We start from the raw sequence: 21384 nt of genomic DNA on the forward strand, positions 1-21384 counted from the left end.
AGTACATTGTATTCTCCATATTTCCTTTGCACTTTTGGGTTAGCCAAGACCGTGAAGCAAGGCTTCAATATTATGAACAGTTATCGCATGAACTGCAAAGCTGACTACAATGTCAGGCAGGTATGTACCAAGGGGCTTTCACGGTATATCGAAGTCCACGATAATGAGTTGTATTCACAACACAACCCATTAAAAACATGGGTCAGAAGGGCTCGGTATTTCAGCCACAAAAGGCAAAGAGAAATGCTCTCTCAAAGGTTTATTAAATTGGAGTGGCTGACTTGCTTTTGGATTGTGAGGCAGACAAGGTTGGAACATTTGAAGATTTTTAGTACTTGTATTGTATTTTTAAGCTTTGATTAAAATCCAATAATAACACAAAGCACGTCCATTGAAGGCCATATATGGAAGCAAGGCTTCTTCTGCGTGTCCACGCTAGAGAGGGGTAATTGGAAACACACCCAAAACACACACAATTGCCTCACTATAGCTCAAGGAATTCACAACACCCCTATCCTCTCAGAAACACCTTCAAAAGATAGAATTCACACTTACAGGCCACCGTCTACACATCCCTCAACACACGCACACTAGCAAGAATGCCATTTAGCTCACGCACATCGTCAAAGCTCGTTTCAACACTCTCAACGCACCACAAACGGGCCGCGGCCACACACTTCCGTCGGCACCGACACACACAAAGAGCAATAGAAAAGAGAGAGGAAGGGGGAATCGACACCAAAACTTTGTGGGGGGGGGGGGGCGTCGGGAAGACTTCAATTGCTTAGCCAGGGCACGTACAATCATCCACGCGCCACAAATACCGAGCTCATACAAAAAACCCGCCTCCAAAACTCACACTTGGCTCTTTGTACTCAATTGTTCAAGAACAAGGGAAAAAAGCTCTTACAATTTTTTTAAAAAAAGAGCTTTATAGGGAGCCCTTCCTTTTTTAGAAACTTTGATTTGATTGGGCCCTTTGGAAGCTTTATTTAACAACCCTCACTAGCTTGGAGCCCTGAAATCAACTTCTCTCTCTCCTTTACAAGTGCCAAGGCTAGTGTTCCTCTCATTTTGTCCTCAAAAATTCGGTTTGGGAAGCCACACCGTGTGAATCCGCTCCCCTAGCAGGCTCTACCATGTCATCACCCCACGATGCGAGCTGCCAACAGACGTCACCAACACCAACATACAACAATGCCTCTAGGACGCCACCACGCATGGCCAAAACTGTCCGAGCACCGTCCATATGCGCCAACTTGCGTCGCGTGCAACGCTTAGGGCCGGACAACATGTCCACGGGATGAGGGAGCTCCCCTCTCTCCCTTTGTGTGCTAATGGGAGGAACTCGCCCCAGCTTATATAAACTCCATTCGTGGCTCCTTTTTCTACATGTGGTCTCAACACCCTACCACATGGCATCACCGTAGGCTTTTGAGCCCCAAGCCCCCTCACAATCTCTCCAAAAAAACCACTTTTTGAGAAAATTTCCCCCCTGTTTTACAGCTTTGTCATTTGGTACCCAAGGCTCTAATCACCGTCCTGTAAATTCTTACCAATAGCCGACATTTTGGGATTTTCTCTTCATTGTCTGCCACCCACTTCAACATCCGAGGGCCTCGAATCAAGCGGCCCAAAATCGCAAAAAAACATATGGACCCTCTTTCTCTGTATCGGCTATCAACCTTGACCGGCCCCATCTTGATGCAAACGATACGGAGAAAGAGAGTCAGAAGTCCAATTGTCGAGCTGTCACTTCCTATCGCCTTCACATGATACAGACCACCCTCTAAGCTGGTCAAAGCTCAAAACGACGCCAGATAACACAATTTCCAATGTGACCAAGTGGACACAGACCCGGCCCGTGACAAATCTTTAGCTGGCCATAACTTGCCCTGTAGAGCTTTATTGAAGGTTTGGAAAGACCAGCACGTCCCATAATTTGAGCTCTTCAATTCTATCCATTCATACTAGCTCTGACCACTTGTCCATACCTGCCCTGTTCGTCAAGGATTTGCAAGACCTTCCAAATTTAGATACCCGTATCTTGCTCATCGTGGCTCCCTTTGACGGGTCATTTGGACGGGCTTCTGTGGCGTCTCCATCAATGATTGCATAATCTTGCTCTTGTATCCTTGGCCTCTATCAGAAATATAAGTACCCATGGCACTTCAAAACGGCAATAGATGTTATCAAAAACAAACTGAGCTACAACTTGTGCATTTACCTCCTTCACAGCTTTGGCCTCGACCCACCTGGTGAGATAGTCAATGGCTACCACACCATACTTCTTACTAGTTGTAGACTTAGAGAATGGACCAATGGCATCCAAACCCCACTTCTTGAAAGCATTTTGAGCGACAATGGTTCCTTGCGACTCGACAACCAAACTCCTCTCTCCCATAGTCTGACACTCGTGGCAGATCTTGCACCAATAGTGCAAAGATTTTACTATTGAAGGTGTAATGGAATTTGCCTATTCAATTTGAGAGTAGCGGAATATAATGAGAGTACTTTCAAGAAATGATTTTGTGAGCATAGAGGGTAGACATAATTGAAGATAGCAACATAATTATAGCAATTAGTTAACTTGGCATGGACAATACTTTTGCAAGAGAGAGAATTTAGAGAACATGACAACAGTTGAGGACCGGATTTATGTGGAGCCAGTCCCCCCTCCAATAGGCATTTGTATTATGATTTCTCCCATAAAGAGAGACTTGTTACAATACATTCTTTGTGTTCCTTGTGACCTAGGTGAAGCAATGAAGATGGAAAGCTTCATGCATCACCATCATAGCATAACCTAAACTTGAAGAAAGCTTTAACTATACCAAGCCTCAGTCCCAAGACCTCAAACACCTTCGAAGGTGGAGAGAGCTAGCAGGGAATTGAGGGTAGGGAAGAGGAAGAAGAAACATTTCATACGAGAAAGAGCTAGTTCCTCACTTATCATAACTCTTGTGCTAGCATACATAATAGCATAGTAATGAAGAAGAAATAGATGGCAAGCTCAAGAATTGAAGCATGGATCTTGGATGGATTTGCACTCCATAGTCAAGAGTGTTGGTGTAGGCTCTCAACCTCTACTTGCTTGGAGAAGGAGAGGGAGCTCTTGCACTTTGCATAGTACACAATGAGAGTGTTTGTGAGTGTGTGTGGGTGAGTATACCCCCTAAGCACCCCCCTAGCTTGCTTGGGTCGACCCCCCCTTGTAGCTCATGCTTGAAGCTCATTGGACCCCTCCAGGCCTAGCCAATCACAAGCAGGAGCCATTACAAGCAACATGGGTAGCCTTGGGACAAGTGTCCCCCTTTCCCCTTTGAGAGAGAGGACTTGATAAATGCAAAATCAATTAATTAAATATCCTAAATTATCATTGGACCCCTTGGGTGGCCAACCAGTAGGCTTCAGGCACACCATGAGGGCAACATGGGGAGGAACTTGACAAGTGTCCTTGCTGCCTCTTCAAGCTGAGGCTTCCCTTGTGTGTGTGTGTGTGTGTGTGTGTGTGTGTGTGTGTGTGTGTGTGTGTGTGTGTGTGTGTGTGTGTGTGTGTGTTCTCTCTCATCCCCCCCCCCCCCCCCCCCCCGCTTGTAGGCTCGCCCCCCTCCTTGTAGGGATATTTTTGACTTTGGATGAGCAAGCCCCTTAGTCATCAAGCATGACTAAGCACTTGAAGTAGGGGGTGTTCCCACAAGCATCTCAGGCAAGCTTCTCAAGGCACCTCAAGCACCTTAATCATGCACCAAGTCAAGCACCTCAAGCATGGAGCTAGTCAAGCACCTCAAGCATCTTAATCAAGCACCTCAAGCAGGATAAGCACCTCAAGCACGACAACACCTCGAGCTTGGGCCGGGTTCCCACCTCAAGCTCAGCCCTAGCTTACCTAAGGTCAAAGGACTTTTACACACATTATTGGAGGCCTTCAATGAAGCTAACCCTAAGGTCTTATGCTCCATTGGTTAGCCTTTCTCTTGATAGACTATCTCCCATTTGGGCCCCTTTACTATTGGCCCCGTGTTGAGATAGATCTATAAGCACATATCTATATCTTAACGCTTGTTCCCATTTATTCTCCCACATTAAGTGATCAATTTAATATGAGAAAATCATTTGGGTTGGTTAGATATTAGATTTTATGACATTACCTCTCTCTTGAAATCATAGTCGTCCTCGACTATGAGGTAGAAGAGATAAAGCCTTAGTCATTAGTCAATCGTACTTAGCGGGTAGAGGATCCCTTTTTTACCCTACGACATCTTTCCAAGATGGATGACTAATCCATTTGGTGCTTGGGAGACATAGCTGCCGCAAGCATGTCTGCTCTTTAGTCCATTTTATTCTCCCAAAGTAGAGTGACAAATTCTACTTGGTGTTTGAGAGACGTCGTCATCACAAACATGACTCTAAGCATGCATACTAGTTAAATTTGTGCACAATTAAAAAGAGGATTAGTCTTATAAGACAAAAACATGAGTCATTTAAAAGAGAGTTGTACATTTGCTTACTCTAATGTAGCATTGTAAGCATTGACAAGGTTCATACTATCCTTAAGTTGTACTCCTTGCATCCATTTAGCATCTTCAAAAGGATAATTTTTGAACTTAATAAGATACCGTCGGATTATCTTACCATGTCGTAGTACCTTGTCTTCATGTCGAAGGACAACTTCGGGTTGTAGCACCTCTTCTTGGTCTTCAACTTCGGGAGGGTCTTCAATAATTGGTTCAGTTGGTGGCTCTCCTTTGTAGGGCTTAAGTAGGCTTACATGAAAGGCATTGTGTATAAGACAATGGTTGGGCAACCTGAGTTGATAAGCCGTCTCATTGATGGGCTTCAAGATTTGGAAAGGACCATAGTATCTTTTTGCTAGTTTAGCATATTACTTTTGATGGCCCGTAGGATTTTTGCCCGTCGTTTGCCTTAATCGAGCCTTAGGAAACTTGAGTAAGACCCAATCATTTTCTTTGAACATTAAGGCTCTTCTGTGCTTATCAGCAGCATATTTTTGCCTTTGTTGAGAGATGGCTATAGCCTCCCTAATCTTTTGAAAAGATTCTTGTAGGTCACGGCTATACTCATCGGCGGCGAATATCATGTACTTTGAGTAGCAAGGGACTTTTAGGTCTTCCCTCTATGATCTCGAAAGGTGCTTTCCCCGTAGAAGTATGTACAGTATTATTGTAGGCATACTCTACTAGAGGTAAATACTTTTCCCATTGTGAGCGTTGATCTACTTCGGTAACATAAGTCTTGAGTAGATCAAGTATCGTAAGATTGGCTATCTCACTTTGGCTATCCGTTTGTGGGTGATAGGTCGAAGAGAAATTCAATCTTGTTCCTAGATTTTCAAAGAGACCTTTCCAGAAATTACTGGTCATTCTAGGATCTCTATCTGACACGATGGATGTGGGTAATCCATGGTGCTTGAAAATCTGAGATATGAAGAGAGTTGCCATTTGATGTGCCTTAATAGTCTTTTTGACAGGAATAAAATGTGCTTGCTTGCTAAACCTGTCGACTATTGTCCATATTCCTGTATTCCCATGGATAGACTTGGGTAATCCAAAGATGAAATCCATGGATATACTCTCCCATGGTGAATTTGGAATAGGCAATGGCTGGAGTAATCCAGGTTGCTTCCCTCTATCATACTTGGTCTTTTGGCATACTACACATTTTGAAACATACTCTTGTATGTCCACTTTCAGGGTAGGCCAATAGAAATACGTCTCTACTCCTCGGAGAGTAGGTTGAATACCTCTATGCCCTGCATATGGAGGAGCATGGGATTCATACATAACCTTCTCACGAAGGGAATGGGTAACACATAGCCTATTGCCGTGGAGAAGATAACCATCCTGCAAGGTGAATGGTTCCTCTTTCTTCCCCAAAGCAAGGGCTGACATTATGTCTCTAAAGTCAGCGTCAGTAGCATACTCATCTATCATAGAGGATAGATCATTGTGAGTAGCTATAGACACCGCATTAACTTTTGGTCGTCGTGAAAGTGCATCGGCAACTTGATTGTGCTTACCAGCTATGTGAGCAATATGGAAATTAAATTGCGAAAGAAAATTTGCCCACCTCATTTGTTTGTCGGAAAGCTTGATTTGTGTCATGAAATACTTGAGACTTTGGTGGTCGGTTCGTAGGATAAATGGAGTCCCCAATAGGTAGTGCTTCCATGTGTCTAGGGCATGTAGAACAGCTAAAAGCTTTTTCTCATAAATGCCCAAGACTCGTTCATCACTATTGAGCCTTCGGCTCTCATATGCTATGGCATGCCCTTCTTGAAGCAAAACCGCTCCAAGGCAATCACCACACGCATCACATTGGACCTCAAATGGCTTTGAGAGATCCGGAAGCACGAGGACTCATTCGGAAGTAAGCTTATCTTTGAGTTTTTCAAAAGCATTTTGCTCCTTAGCAGTCCATACAAACTTAACGTTCTTCTTTGTTAAGTCGTGTAGTGGTCCTGCTACTTGAGAGAATTTTGCTATGAAGCGTCTATAGTATGCACACATACCAATAAAGCTTCTTAGCTCATGTAGATTCCTTGGGTTAGGCCATGATTTTATTACCTCTAACTTTGATGGATCCATACGAATACCATCGTGAGAGATAATATGACTTAGATATTGAATCTCTTGAAGGAAGAATTCACTTTTCTTTTGGTTGAGAAAAAGTTTGTTCTCCCTCAAGGCTTGAAAAATCACTTGGAGATGTTGCTTATGTTCCTCCAAAGACTTGGAGTAGATGATGATATCATCAAAGAACACTCCAGTGAATTTACGATATGGTCTAAAAATTTTCTCCATGAGATGATTGAAAGTAGCTGGTGCATTAGTCAAGCCAAAAGGCATGACTAGATATTCATAAAGACCAAATGTTGTGCGAAACGCGGTCTTTAGGATATCTTCATCCACTATCCTTATTTGATGATAGCCACTCTTAAGGTCAATCCTACTGAAGTAGGTAGAGCCTTGTAGCTTATCAAACAGATCTTCTACCCGAGGCACGGGAAATCTATTTTTGATAGTGATATGGTTTAGTGCTCGATAGTCCACACACATATAGTATGTACCATCTTTCTTTTGCACTAAAAGGACTGGAGAACAAAAGGGAGAGAAACTAGGCCTCACCATCCCTTTGTCTACCAATTCCTGTACTTGCCTCATAATCTCCTCTTGTTGAGCTTGTGAGACTCGATAAGGAGGTTTGTTAGGCGGTGAGCTTCCTGGAAGGAGCTCAATACGATGGTCATCATCCCCTCGTTTTGGAGGTAGGTCCATAGGGATATCATTGATGAACACATCTTGGAATCCTTTTAGAAAAGTAGACAAGTCTAACTCTTCTTGATTCCTATCATTTTCATTTGATGAAACATTATTAGCTTTTAGAGACTCTTTGACATAAATCATGTACGCAGAAACTGAGCTCTTCATTGATTTATCAAAAGAAAGAGGATTTACAAGTGGAATAGTGCGACCACGCTCACTAGCATCTATATACATGTTCTTTCCCCTGTAGGTTCCCCAAGCATAGGAGAGTGATGATCCTTTGCAATGAGCATCCTCTTTTGGAGCTTCGATGGTGGAAGCCCTAGGAGTCTCATTGCGAGTATTCTTCTTGGGGCAAGAACGATAGCCATGTCCTTGCTCCCCACACTTGAAACATTTATGGTCCTTGCGAAAAGCTTCAAGCTCTTCAGGAGAGAGTTTGTTTTTACCTTCGTAAACTCCCTTCTCCTTGGACCGATTTTTGTTGTTGTTATTGTTGTTGTTGGAAGTGCCTTGGGAATTATTTTGTGCATTGTATTTCCCCTTTGCATCATTTTTATCTTTGTTTTCCATGGGCTTGACATTACGTCTAGCCCCTTGATGGAAATTGATGCGTGAAGCAACCATGGTGTGATGGATTACTTTGGTAATAGTACCAGGCCGTTGAGAGTTGATGTATTCGGCCATCTCTTCAGGTAATCCCGCACAGAATTGCTGTCTTTGCTGAGCAAAGTCTATCTTTTGAAAGACAGTACCTTTGAGATGTAAATCCCAAAACTTGTCTACATACTTGTTGATAGACTCATGAGAGAGAAGCTTCAAGCCGCACCATTCGGTAAGAACTTTATCTTTAGTATCGCTTGGAAGAAATTGCTTCATGATGGAAACTCGTAGAGTTTTCCATGTCTTTGGGGCTTCTCCATTGCCATGAAGGCTAGCCCACCATTGACGAGCTGATTTTTGGAAGTGCATAGCTACATGGCGTAGCTTGGAGGACTCTGTGAAGCCCTCGTCCCCAAAGGCCACATCAAATTGCTGGATGAAGGCCAACACTTTGTCGGTAGCACCAAAGGTGCCATCGTAGGTGAGAAAAGAGATACTCTTTCCTCCCTCCTTGAACTTCTTTATCTTTTGTGACCTTCGCCATGCAGGAAATGATTTGCGATGTCCTCCCCTCTTGTATTCTCTAGGAGAATAGCCATAACTTTCATCGGAAGAGGAGGAAGGTGAAGAAGAAGGAGAAGAGGGTGACCTCTTCCTAGCCCTTTTCTTCCTTTGTTTCCTCTCTTGCCTTTCAGAGTGATGAGGAGAAGGACTATAGGTTGCTCTTTTCCTCTTGGGAGGAGTAGGCGATCGTCTAGACCGCCGTCTTCGTGGAGCCACATCTTCAGAAGAACTTAGACTGTCATTGCTTTCTTTCTCTTTGGATTCCTCCTCTCGAATGGGAGAGAGTCTTCTTTTGGGGGTCTCTTCAAGAGGCCTCCTAAGCTCTCTCTCCTCTGGGAGAGGAAGGGAAATTCCATAAGCACGAAGTTGTTGAGTAACTTCGGCTTGCAAAACAGGGTTGCCCATAGCTTGTTGCAACCTAGTGACGAGATAATTCACAAACATGGGAGCATCATCATTAGCACCTTCATGTGCAAAATCAAAGCTATCAATGTTCATTCTACTCTCTTGATTATTGTCAGCCATGTTAACAAAATTTATGTTTATACTTAGTGTATGCTTTGGCAATACAAAACCTTAGTTGCCACTCCTCTTAGCCTTTGAAAATTGGCTCTTAAGTATCTACACCCACGGCTCAAAGTGATTAATTATAGAGAGTAGATGAGTAGGTCTAACATAGCAGAGTTGCCAAGGGTTAGCTCCTTTCGGACTTATTATGGCTCAATAATGGTAAAGCCGTAGGCAAGTCTAGAAAGACTCCATTATTAAGTCCAAAGCTCCCGAGGTGTGCACCATCCCCCACATAGAGGGCTCAACAAAACCGATAATAGATCCCAATTCCACTTACCCTATTATAATTAACAACATCAACCATTTATAGGCTACTTAAGGACCTCTCTTCTTAAGCAAGAAAAGAGAAACCAAATGCTCTGATACCAATGTAATGGAATTTGCCTATTCAATTTGAGAGTAGCGGAATATAATGAGAGTACTTTCAAGAAATGATTTTGTGAGCATAGCGGGTAGACATAATTGAAGATAGCAACATAATTATAGCAATTAGTTAACTTGGCATGGACAATACTTTTGCAAGAGAGAGAATTTAGAGAACATGACAACAGTTGAGGACCGGATTTATGTGCAGCCGGTCCCCCCTCCAATAGGCATTTGTATTATGATTTCTCCCATAAAGAGAGACTTGTTACAATACATTCTTTGTGTTCCTTGTGACCTAGGTGAAGCAATGAAGATGGAAAGCTTCATGCATCACCATCATAGCATAACCTAAACTTGAAGAAAGCTTTAACTATACCAAGCCTCAGTCCCAAGACCTCAAACACCTTCGAAGGTGGAGAGAGCTAGCAGGGAATTGAGGGTAGGGAAGAGGAAGAAGAAACATTTCATACGAGAAAGAGCTAGTTCCTCACTTATCATAACTCTTGTGCTAGCATACATAATAGCATAGTAATGAAGAAGAAATAGGTGGCAAGCTCAAGCATTGAAGCATGGCTCTTGGATGGATTTGCACTCCATAGCCAAGAGTGTTGGTGTAGGCTCTCAATCTCTACTTGCTTGGAGAAGGAGAGGGAGCTCTTGCACTTTGCATAGTACACAATGAGAGTGTTTGTGAGTGTGTGTGGGTGAGTATACCCCCTAAGAACCCCCCTAGCTTGCTTGGGTCGACCCCCCCTTGTAGCTCATGCTTGAAGCTCATTGGACCCCTCCAGGCCTAGCCAATCACAAGCAGGAGCCATTACAAGCAACATGGGTAGCCTTGGGACAAGTGTCCCCCTTTCCCCTTTGAGAGAGAGAGGACTTGATAAATGAAAAATCAATTAATTAAATATCCTAAATTATCATTGGACCCGTTGGGCAACCAATAGGCTTTAGGCACACCATGAGGGCAACATGGGGAGGAACTTGACAAGTGTCTTTGCTGCCTCTTCAAGCTGGGGCTTCCCTTGTGTGTGTGTGTGTGTGTGTGTGTTCTCTCTCATCCCCCCCCCCTTGTAGGCTCGCCCCCCTCCTTGTAGGGATATTTTTGACTTTGGATGAGCAAGCCCCTTAGTCATCAAGCATGACTAAGCACTTGAAGTAGGGGGTGTTCCCACAAGCATCTCAGGCAAGCTTCTCAAGGCACCTCAAGCACCTTAATCATGCACCAAGTCAAGCACCTCAAGCATGGAGCCAGTCAAGCACCTCAAGCATCTTAATCAAGCACCTCAAGCAGAATAAGCACCTCAAGCACGACAGGCATCTCGAGCTTGGGCCGGGTTCCCACCTCAAGCTCAGCCCTAGCTTACCTAAGGTCAAAGGACTTTTACACACATTATTGGAGGTCTTCAATGAAGCTAACCCTAAGGTCTTATGCTCCATTGGTTAGCCTTGCTCTTGATAGACCATCTCCCATTTGGGCCCCTTTACTATTGGCCCCGTGTTGAGATAGATCTATAAGCACATATCTATATCTTAACGCTTGTTCCCATTTATTCTCCCACATTAAGTGATCAATTTAATATGAGAAAATCATTTGGGTTGGTTAGATATTAGATTTTATGACAGAAGGCCACCCAAAACGTGCTTTTAATACTGGAAACGACACCTGATCTTTTTCCTTGTGTCCGCTCTCCTCATGAAACTGATCTAGCACCAAGCTGATTTCTTCCTTATAGAGCACTCTCCTTAGCACTCCATCTCCACCATAGGTCATTAGGTCTTTGCCTATCGGTGTAATTTTATGAGCTTTTTGTAGTATCCTCCTCCTCTTCAGCTTGGACAAACCTTGAGGACACTGTCCTGTACCCAAAAAATCTTCTATCTCCTTCAGTGATTCCCTACCTGTGTAAGTGGGTGGGGCCACATATATACTTGTAATATGTACTTGCACTTTATTGCTTGCTAGCCGGTCTATCTCTTGGTTTTGCTCTCTCTTCACATGCTTAAACTAGATCTCCTTAAAGAACGTCAACAACTTCTTAATAGCAAAGGACCAATGCCTGTGTAAGTGGGTGGGACCACATATATACTTGTAATATGTACTTGCACTTTATTGCTTGCTAGCTGGTCTATCTCTTGGTTTTGCTCTCTCTTCACATGCTTAAACTAGATCTCCTTAAAGAACGTCAACAACTTCTTCCCTACCTGTGTAAGTGGGTGGGGCCACATATATACTTGTAATATGTACTTGCACTTTATTGCTTGCTAGCTGGTCCGTCTCTTGGTTTTGCTCTCTCTTCACATGCTTAAACTAGATCTCCTTAAAGAACGTCAACAACTTCTTAATAGCAAAGGACCAATGCTTCAAGGAATCACGTTTTACCTACCATTGGCCCAACAATTGCTTGATGACCAATAACACATCACCTTTGACCACCAACCTGGAAACTCCAAACTCAACACATGACCTTTGAAAAGATTACCTTACCGTGTGGGTCGTGTATCATCACACCTCCACCTGCCTTCTGCATCACCCTCCTATACGCACCATCAAACCACATGCTAAAGGCTCCCACCAAGGCTGGCTCCTCCTTGGCTTCATCTCATGCCACCCTTGGATAAACAGACAAATCGATGACCTCGTTGACCAAAATGTCCACCAAATGAGATCGACTAGTGTGATCGATCTTGAACTCAAACTCAAACTCCTGTAGCTCTATCACCCACTTCATGATCCGCTTCCCTGGCTTTAAGTGCAACACCCCTTCAGTCAACAAATTGTTAGCCGTCAGCACATAAAACTTTCAGCAAGCAAAAACCAGCACCATGACCCACTGCTCCGCTTCGGTGTAGGTCGCTTCTCCAGGAGTTATCACCCTGCTTTCAAAGCAGATAGGTTTATATCTCCTCCCTACTTTTTGCAGTAACATCGCTCCAATGGCCACAATACCTACCGTCATTGCCACATAGAAATTGTCCTCTCGATTGGGAGGACACATCGTCGGCAATTGACACAATATCTCTTTCAGTTTATCAAAATCTTCTTGAGCTTCTTCATCTCACTCAAAGCCATGGACCCGCTGAGCCTTCTTTTGAAGAGGATATACATATTGCGACAACATTAAAAAAAAGCACGAGAAATACTTTAGCTTATGCACAAAGGAGATCAAACCTTGTGCACTAGAGGGAGGTTTTATCAAGACCAGAGCTTTGACCTTCTGCTGATCCGCTTCAATTCCATTTTGCGACACCACATGGCCCAACAACTGCACTCGAAGCTGTGCTACCTTGTACTTCTTAGGGTTTAATTGACCTCCTTCTTCATCAAGCCTCTGAAAACATAGCCGCAACTTCGACAAATGATCTGTCCTTGAGCTATAACACCCAATGTAACCCATGAAAACCCTAATGAACTTGATCAAGTAGGGACCAAACACCCTATTCATCCACTCTGGAAGGTGGCATAGGCATTCACCAACCCAAATGGTATCCTGTGGTAGGTATAACATCCCCATGGAGAGACAAACATCATCTTCAGTTGGTCTTCAAACGCGATCCCTATCTAAAAGTACCCTAAAAACTCATCCATGATAGAGTACCTCTCATGACCTGCTACCACCAAATTTAAGATTTCATCTTGAAACAACAGTGGGTAGTGGTTCCTCTTGGTCACTGCATTCAATGGCTTGTAGTCTTGATGCACACATGCCATCTCCCATTCTTCTTAGGGGTGATAATCACTGAGGAAACCCACTCTGACTCCTTCACAGGGTAGATGATACCTGCATCCAACAACTGGTTAATCTCCTACCAAAGGGCTTCCTTTTGCATCTCCCCTAGTCTACTTTAGCTTCTGTGCTTTTGGCTTGTATATACCCTTCCTTGAGAACTATCTTGTGCTCAACACCTTTTGCTCCTCGTAGATCCTTGTCCTTCATCACAAAAATATTTGGAAAAGAGGCACATAGCTTGATATATCTTTCTCTTCCCTGCTTGGTCAAGTTTTTACTTAACATAGCGGCTACCTCCTCTGCACCTATGCCATGAACCTACGATTGCACCTCTCTTTTGCATGAGAGCCTTCTATAGTGACCCCAAACAAATTTGCATCTATCTTTAACATGCCATCCTTGCCCTCCTTTTCCTCGGTATCTATATAGCCTTCATCATATGCCATCTTGGTCTCGTACTCGTAGATTGACGTATCATCTTCATCTCTTGCTGCCATAGGGTGGAAACGGCTCTCTTTGGTCTGTAAATTGAGTGCCACCTATCTTCCTCTCTCCTTATCGGGCAAGGTAAACACCCTCCTCTCCAACTCCTGTTTATCACCTATTGCAAGCAACCATGAGCTACCCAAGATGATAGGGTACGCATTATAACCTGCTTTCATCACAAAGAAATCGATTAGGCACTCAATGCCCATCACCTTCACTTTCATATCTTGAGCCACGCCCAAACACCTAGCTTTGGCATGGTTGGCCATCCTCATACACACATTTGATTTAGCTACTGCTTTGACACCTATTTCCCTCATAGAAGATTTCGTCATGACGCAAACCTGTGCTCCACCGTCTATATAGGCCTGCACTTGCATCTTCTTTTCAATGACCGCATCCACTAGAGGAAGGACATTTGCTAGGCTGCCCACTCTCAATGCCATGTTTTGCACTGCGTGCACATTCCCCTTAGCTTTTGGTAGCCTCGTGCTAATGCTTGTAGACCATTGTTTCCTTAGCTTAGGATTCAAAGCCAAAAACCGATCAAAGGTAATGCTAGCTTTCGGGTTTTGCACATCACTTACCAGGTCATATTCAGGGTAGCCGCATCCTAGCTGAAAGTTTTCTTGCTTGATTTTGCGACACCTCTTCTTTTTGCTAGTTTTTGGATTCTCCCTGTCTTTGTATACCTTCTCTTTACCTTTGCGGGCCCTTGTCTCCCTCTCAATCTCTATTTCCCTTTTAGCTCTAGCCCTTTTGTTCGCCAAAACTTGAATATCTGGCTTATCCACTCCAATGATGTTCACCCTAAGGACTTCACCACCATCCGGAGCAGATGGCTACATTGGATTCTTGACTACCTACTCTCTCGGGCCATTAAGTTCTGCTTGGCCTCTCCCTCTACCGAACAGTGGATAATTACCACCTCTTTCTCTTGGCAGATGAGGGTAATCCAACGCATAGTGTCCCTCTTCACCACAATTGTAGCAATTGTCGGACAATGGCCTTGCCCTACCCCTTGCTCCTCTTGGATTTCCTCTATCCATCATGCTTAGTTGCAACTCCCTGCATTTTTTTGGACAAATCTTGTACGGTTCGCACCCAATTATGCGGCACGACTACACCTTGGTTCCCATGGTTTTCCTCATGAATGGCATGCCTCTGACCCTAGGGTTGGGTAGGAATCACCACTTCGTAGCCCGATACGCCCCGTTTGATCTTCTTTTTTATTTTTTTTTGTTTTTCTCCTTTGCAATGGCCACTGCACCATTGTAGTTTTTTGGGCTTTCAAAATCCACTTTCTCCCTCACTTTAGGATGTAGGTACGCCATGAACTTGTCCGGCTTGAAGTAGTCGCCATTAGCCAATTGCATGCCATCTGCTAACTCTGTCCAACATACTTCAAAACAATCCAAAAACAAACTACTGAATTCTTCAATTACATCCTGTTTGAGCACCTTCAGCTTGGCATCCATCTCAACTGGGGACACCTCTTTGTGGAAATCATGTAGGAAACACGCCCATAGAGCTGGCACCGACACACGCAAAGAGCAAGAGAAAAGAGAGGGGAAGGGGAATTGACACCAAAAAACGGGGGGCAATGACTTTCAATTCCTTAGCCAAGGCACGTACAATCATCCAAGCGCCACAAATGGTGAGCTCATACAAAAAGACCTCCTCCAAAACTCACACTTGGCTCTTTGTACTCATATGTTTAAGAACAGGGGAAAAAAGGCCTTACAAAAAGAAGCAGGAATTGATGACACAAATGATCAGTGGAGACCTCTCAACTATGGAGAAGGAGATCTATTTGCACATGCATTTTAAAAAAGGGGTTTATAGGGGTGGCCTACCCTTTTTTAGAAACTTTGGTTTGATTAGGCCCTTCGGGAGCTTTATTTAACAACCCTCACTAGCTTGGAGCATCGAAATCAACTTCTCTCACTCTCCTTTACATTGCACCATACTCGAGCTCGATGAGAGGGGGAGCACTAGTGGTGCTAGTGCTCCTCTCATTTTGTCCTCAAAAATTCAGTTTGAGAGGCCACACCATGTGAACCTACCCCCCGTAGGCTCTGCCACATCATCACTGAACATGAGCCGCCAGCGGCCATCACCAACACCAACATACAGCAACGCCACCATGTTGCCATCACGGGGCCAAAACCACCCAAGCACCGCCCATATGCGCCAACTCGTGCCCACCTAGCGCTCAGGGCCGGATGCCATGTTCACGGGATGAGGGAGCTCCCCTCTCTCTCCCTTTGTGTGCTAATGGGAGGGACTTACCCCACCTTATATAGATTGCATTCTTGGCTCCTTTTTCCACATGTGGGCTCAACGCCTTGCCACGTGGCAGCATCATTGGATTTGAGCTCCAAGCCCCCCCCACAATCTCTCTAGAAAAAATCACTTTTTGAGAAAAATTTTCCCCTATTTTGCAGCTTTGCCTTTGGTACCCAAGGCTTTGATCATCGTCCTGTGAATTCTCACCAATAGTCGACATTCCGAGCTTTTCTCTTGGCAGTCTGTCCCCCACTTTGACATCCCGAGGGCCTCAAACCAAGCGCCCCAAAATCACAAAAAAAACATATGGACCCTCTTTCTCCGCATTGGTTGTCAACCTTGACCCGCCCCATCTTGATGCTCGGAAGTTTGATTGCCGAACCGTCTCTTCTCCTCGTCTTCACATGATATAGACCACCCTCTAGGACGTGGTCAAAGCTCAAAATAATGCCTGGAAACGATTTTCAATGCGACCAAGTGGACACAGATCTAGCCCCGAGCAAATCTTCAACTGGCCATAACTTGCCCCGTAGAGCTTTGATTGAAGGTTCAAAAAGAACACATCCCATAATTTGAGCTCTTCGATCCTATCCACTTGCACTAGCTCTGACCACCTACCCATACCTGCCCTGTTCGTCGGGGATCTGCAAGACCTTGCAACTTTAGATACCCGTATCTTGCTCACCGTGGCTCCGTTTGACGAGCCATCAAGACGGGATTCTAGAGTATCTCAAACACTACATTCTCGGTTCTATCCTTGCACTTTGACACTTTGACTTTCCATCCCAACTAGCAATTTTTTGGGACCTTCTTGGCATTGAAAACCACATTAGACATACATTTCTACTAGCCTTATCATGCCCAGGCCCTCCATACTGGCTTAGACCCTTTGCGCAACACCTATATGCATCCATAGCATTGCCTCACACCACTAAATTAGATTTGACCAACTTTGCCTGTACCAACGTCCTGGTTGTTGATTTATGATCTATGACACAGTATGTCAGAGCAATGATAGAACCATGGATGATACGACACTTGGAATTCTTGAGACTTGAGTTTGCATTTAACATACGACAAGGTCAATCCACTTCTGGATAATGTAAGGCACTTAATCTATCACTTTCACACGCTTATTTATTTATTATGAGTAGCATGCAGGGCATGTCTACGCAGTGCATTGAATTTCGCAAAAAATAGCTTTTATGCTTCGGCTACAACATCAGATACTGTATTAACTATCAAGGATATCGTTACCACCTAATGGCCTCGAGATGGATTGCAATAAAGGTCGTATTAGTATGCGTGGAGTTGTAGGATTACTTTAGAAAAGGTAGGATCTTGTTTGTTTATAGTAATTTTTATTAATGATCCTTGAAGAGATTACATGAGCTCACAATTTTAACCTTTTACTCAATAGCAATTGAAGCTAGCATATTTTCATATCCTTGTTGTGTATGACTGCATCAACAGACACTAACTATATATCATTAGTACTATGCACAAGGTGCATGCATCACATACTGATTTTCTTTTGTAACTGATAAGCATGGCCTACCTATCAAGATTCATATGATCACATGGCTCTTTAAAGACAGCCTCAAGATAGGCAATCTCTTGCTCCCATTAGCTCTATCGACTTGCACCCACACTTTAAAGAGTTGAATCATATTGGTTGGGAATCTCTCTTAAATCTATGCAAGGCATATCCTAAACAAACACACTAAAAAAACCCTCATACAACTACTTTTTTGGGACTTCGCCAATCTTTCTCTCATTGGGGGATATGATTGTTTAATGATCCAGTTGTGAATAAGATTCTAGCTTGAGAGAATCTCTTGCTTAGTCTATAAAACTAATTGTTTCTATAGAAGTGATATTTTTTTAAGGGTATGGTTCAACTTGTGAGTGAAAAATCATCCCATATGCGTCAATGGTCACTTATATGACCCTTCACAGGTGCTTTCAAGGATAGAATGTCTCAGCTTCCAAGGGATAGTACATGAGAATCTCAAGGATTTAATATTTATATAATTACATAAAATTTATTATGATCACAAAGAGTTATTACCATATTCACATAATCACAGTTAACATAATCACAAACAAGTCGGTCATGGGTGACCTGGTAACCCATCGAAAGCATGTCGGGCTTTTTTATTTTGGATGGGAAAAATTAAAGTATCGACGGACTTCGAGAAAATAAGAAAGCCCGAGGGACCTGTAACTTTGTATATAGGTGGGTTGCTAGGGTCCGTGGGGTGTTATTTTGTGAGCCTTTGTGTGTGTGTGTGTGTGTGTGTGTGTGTGTGTGTGTGTGAGAGAGAGAGAGAGAGAGAGAGAGAGAGAGGACCTCTACCTCGAGACGAGAGATGGAGTGAGGGAGTCATGTGGGAGCGTGCTCTGCATCGTAGTGCGCGACAAGAGCAGAGTACCTAAACACATGACTCGAGTGCTTGTGTTGTGTGGTACCGTGTCTTATATTGTATTGTATGGAGATAATAAGGTACCTTATCACACAATGTGGGTGTGCGTAAGCTGTTCTACAGCACAATGCTTACCATGGGGACATCACCTTGGTTACATGGGGAATATGATGTCCTTGTGGTAAGTATTGGCTCACTATTGGAGTACTATGTCAGTAACGTGATGATATTGGTTCCTTATGGGTCAACTTCCCTTCCCCTTGCAAAAGAAACATATGGGCATCAATCGCTAACACGGCAATATGATATTCATATGCAAACTATTATTACTCTTTAGATTCGAGCGGCACTTGGTTGGTAACACGGCTATAGAGTGTCATTTGATAGAAGCATTTTTTTTTACATAAATGTGGCATTCAGGTTGTTAACTCGGATTTATGAATGCCATATTTCTGTATGTGCAAGTATATATAATGTTTGTTTAAGGATATGAAATACTTGGTCGGTAACACGACCTTGAAGAGTATTTACTATCTTCTCTTCTCTTTTCATGGTGTGCGCGCTCCCCAACGACTTTGTGGCAAAAACCTTTACGTAGCTCTCATCATTGCTCTGTTGTGGAAAATCAAGAAGTCTTTTGACAACCCATAATCACTTCTAAAGCACGATAAGAAGCTCTAAACTCCATAGCCATCATCCCTTTCTCTCTCTAATCCATTTTTTGAGTAACTACTCCCTCGATGTGGTTGCTTTTTTGTATACAAGGGCATGTATGGACTTACTAGATGTATATCAGGATACTTCATACTTGCTTCATCATGTTTTTCACGTTTATGCACACGGAGTGATTATGGTTACGTATATACACAAAAAGTGCTTTTTGTTTCACGTCACATAGGCGATAGGAACATGGTTTTGATCATATCTCTCAAACCGCTATAAATTATTGTTAACTCTCACGACTCAAGAACATCCTATCACCTACGACGGACGTTGTATTATTTACTTGGTAGAGTCAGGTACCGAGCTTTTCGGTCCAATAGGAAAAGGGTAAGAGTGATCGTCGATGAGAGGCGCACTCTAACTGGAACATTCAAGGGATTAGTTGGCTAAGCATGGGCGCCCAAGTGTGAATGGGGTGAGCTCATATAAAAGTCAACTAAACCTAAAATTCACTCATTCTCTCATTTGTGCAATTAAAGAGTGCTCTTGCTCCATCTTCATCATCTTCTTCTTCATCTCCTTGTGTGTATGTGTATGAGAGAGAGAGAGAGAGAGAGAGAGAGAGAGAGAGAGAGAGAGAGAGAGAGAGAGATAGCGATAGAGTATTGTGGCGGCACGATGGCGGCGAGGCGGTTGAGCGCGGCGTAGCGGCGTCTCCCTCTTCTTCGCGGCGAGGAATCCTCCACGAAGCAAGCGTAGAGTGGTGAGTGACACACCATCGTCATCTTTGAGCTTACTAGTTTAGGCTTGTTGTGTGCTTGGAGCCATTTGTGGCTCGCATGCGGTGCATCGGTAAGTTCCTTGCGTCGACATGTGCGACATACGCACACATTTTTGGCGCCGTTGCCGGGGAATGCCATACACTAAGCTTGAATGACACTCTGTGCTTCTTTTGTGGTGCAATTTCAATTGTAGGAAAGGTAGGGAAGGAGTGTGTGTGTGTTGAGAAGAAGGATTTGGTGTTATACTGTGTATTTTTTTTTGTTAATGGAGTTTTCAAAAGTACTATGTTTATTCTCTGTGTATTAAGGTTGTTAGTTTTCTTTGTTAATGGAGTTTTCAAAGGTACTGTGTTTATTCTCTGTGTCCTAAGGTTGTTAGTTTTCTGTGTACAGTAAGTAGGAAGTAGATCTGTGAGAGCTAATAGAGTGTGTTAGTGTGTAACAGTAGGTGTATTAGTTAGAAGTAGGTAGATAGAGTGTGTGTGTGCTCTCGCGCAGGCCGCGACGACCTTATCCTTTATAAATTAATTTTTTTTAAAAAAATAAAAAAATAAAATAAATTTAAAGGTAGGACCGGGATCGAGAATATCTCCTAGACCCAAGCCCAGACCCAAGCCCAAGCTCACGCTCAGGCCTAGGCCTCAGTCGCCTTTAAAAAAAATGAATTTTAGCTTCACACGAATTTTAACTTCAGATGCCCGAAAATTATGCTGTAAAGCACACAACGACCCTTTAAGTGATACGCTGGTTTTGAGCTATCACACACTTTAATCAAAAAAATCAAACATTAAAAACGTAAAAAACACGAGTGCAAACGGACGCTTAAAAAAGTAAGCGGTTAACCTTCGAGGTTATTTGCCGACGCTTGTAGGGTGCCAAAGGCACATGCATCTGCACTTTGGTTGTGTGTTAGACACGGAGAAACTAGAGAGAATTTCGACTTACGCGAGTTCTCAATATCCACCTACTTTAGGTTCCGGGCCCTCGGCGGGGACCCAAAATAGTACAAAACAAGACCCGAACATAGCGGCTAGTGACTCTTCCTCTGACTACGACGTCATGGAGGGTTTCCCAATGTCTAATCCCGATAGCTCAAGCCAAGACATACATGCCATGGGCCCGAGCGTGCTTAGCCGCCTGAAGGAAACCTTTAGTAGAGCCACTCGCTCCGAACATGGAGCTAATGATGTAAATGAGGGGGGTGGGGAAGTAAATTCTCCATTCGTGACCAACGTAGACCCTATACCCTTAGAGAATGTGCACGTGAATACTTCATTCAATGCACCTCCAGACTCTTCAGAGTTATTTTCCTTTGAGATCATATTACCCGATGGTAGAAGCCTTGCCGAAGTGCAAGAGGTTGAGCGATATATGCTTGCGGCTAGGGAAAAGGAAATTGAGAGCTTACGCAAGGCGGAGAAACGAAGAGAGTTAAAAGCGAAAGCCCCTATGTCAATATCCTTGCTAAGAGAGCAATCAAGTGCTCCTGACTTAGCAACCGCTTAAGGGAAACCTCTAGAAAGCAACATTGCATCTAGCTCAAAGGACACCCCTAGCACCTCAATCCTAGATGGATTGTTCCTATATGAGAACTGGGAGTACGAACTACAAACGGAAA

Source organism: Adiantum capillus-veneris, chromosome 16, assembly GCF_014529385.1.
Source record: "Adiantum capillus-veneris isolate H3 chromosome 16, ASM1452938v2, whole genome shotgun sequence".
NCBI classification, from domain to species: domain Eukaryota; kingdom Viridiplantae; phylum Streptophyta; class Polypodiopsida; order Polypodiales; family Pteridaceae; genus Adiantum; species Adiantum capillus-veneris.